Raw genomic sequence first — 2,172 nt, forward strand, 5'->3', positions numbered from 1 at the left:
TAATTAATGACATATACGCTGGTTCACCTTGGTTAAGTTGCGTATACACGCAGGTTCAGCACTTCCAAGTAGTGTATGCACTCTGATGCATGATTTTGATGGTACAGTTGGTTCTGATTGTTGTTGCAGAGTTATGTTGTCTACTCTGTGTTGTGGTGACTGTGTTGTTGACAAGGTTTCAGTGTTTTCAGTGATTCAGAGATTGATGATGCTAGTAGTGATTGTTTTGAGCTTCAATGATAGTTATGGGTCCAGTATGAAAATTTGATGAAACGTGGCCTTCAGATTATATTGTTGTACTTCAGGAGTATCCAGTCTGAAAATGTATGAAACGTGGTACCCAGAGGAGAGAAGATTGTAGGCCGGCGCCTACGTACTAGTATCTTAGCTAGTACAAGAGCAAAGGGGGTTGGAGCTCCCTTCCAGGAGAGTCTGGAGAACGAGAGAAGGTTGTAGCCTTCTGCAGGTTGTAGCCTGCGTGCTGGTAAAGGACTGCAGTACATTGTAAAAGAAGTTTCTTAATAAAGGAAGATAGAAACGAATTGCAGCAGGTGGTTTTCACCCACATTAGGTTTCCACCTTATATCATGGTGTTCATGTGTGTTGCTTATGTGTGTTGATCTATCTGTTTTACTGCTACTGTTGACTGTTAATATGGCTAATAATGTTCTGATGCATCCATTGAAGATCACATAACTGAATCATGAGTTTAATGGTTATACGCTAGTTGAAATAGACACAGTCGCGTATATACGCGGGTATACTTAACTGAAGTAGCGTATATGAATCTGAGTATGAAAATGAAAAGTTTTATTGATTAGATAATATTGATTCACCCCCCCTCTCAGTATTATTTCCAACAATTGGTATCAAAGCAGGTCCTTTGGTAGAGGCTTGATCGCTTAAAGTAGATCCGTGGAACTATGGGAAAGAAGCTTAAGAAGAAAGCACATAAGTAGAAGAAGACATCTCAGAAGAACTATGACAGTGGGAGAATCGATTGGGGATTAGGTGTAAGAAGCTCTTCAGATTCAGAATCATTTCAGAATGAAGATGAACTATCAGGTATGAATTTGCTATCCTCTAATGTTCCAGCTATCTATCCATTTGGAAAAGATGAAAGTGATAGCGAAACAACTGAATTTGCTCTTATGGGTGAACAAGAAAGATATCAAATAGAGGCAGAATTTAAAAGGCTTTCGGACAAAATTAGAGATCAGCAAGATCTATTGAACAAAAGGGAATGTGCCTTCAAAGAAGAAGCTATCAAACTAAAAGCTCATCTAGAGGAAGGAAACAAGGTAAGGAAGTTACTCAAGGACAAGGAAAATCAATGTCAAAAATTGCAAGATGAAGTGACATCATTTAGAAATGAAGTCAACGAAAGGAGCACAACCATCAAGAAACTCAGAGATAGATCCAGTTACTATGAAAGTCTTGAAGCTACAATCCTCTCACTAAAAGAAGATCTTGAAGAATCAAAGAAGCAGAATAAAGATCTACTCCAAGCCATTGAAAAACAAGAAAACGAAGTCATCAGCTTAAAATCTCAGCTGGAATGTGCCTTCAGAATTCGTCAAATGCAGCAAGATCTGAATGAAGAACAAGAAAAGGAGATATTCAAACTAAGGCAACAAATGGAAGAAGGAAGAAAGTTTGAAGAAATCTTGAAGAAGCAATGTCTGGAAAAGGAGGAACAACTTCAGGTTGAGGTAAATATCTTGAAAGGTAAATTAGAAGATAAGGATAAGCTTTTACGATTTCAAGATAGTACTAAAGCCTTGGATGATATTCTTAGTAGTCAAAGGTCTCCTGCTATCAAGACTGGTCTTGGTTTTCATGAATCTGTTGAAGGTGAATCTAGTTCACAAGGTGAGGCAAGGAACTCTAAAGAGAAATCTAAAATGATCAACAAGGAGATGGAACGTCAATCTCATCATCAAGCAAGGAAAGAAGTCCTTCAAAGAAAATATTTTACTCCTCCTATGAATAATGTTGAATGTTATGTATGTCATAATCTTGGACATGTTGCAGCTAGATGTAGAAGAAGAAGGGTTCAAGACCATCATGCAGAAAGATCATCACATTCCAGATACTTTAATGGATATTGCTTTGCTTGCAATATGTTTGGTCACAGAGTTGTTGATTGCTATAGAAGGAATATGAGACATG

Source organism: Pinus tabuliformis, chromosome 9 (assembly GCF_031772625.1).
Source record: "Pinus tabuliformis cultivar Carrire ecotype Pingquan chromosome 9, CPIR1, whole genome shotgun sequence".
NCBI classification, from domain to species: domain Eukaryota; kingdom Viridiplantae; phylum Streptophyta; class Pinopsida; order Pinales; family Pinaceae; genus Pinus; species Pinus tabuliformis.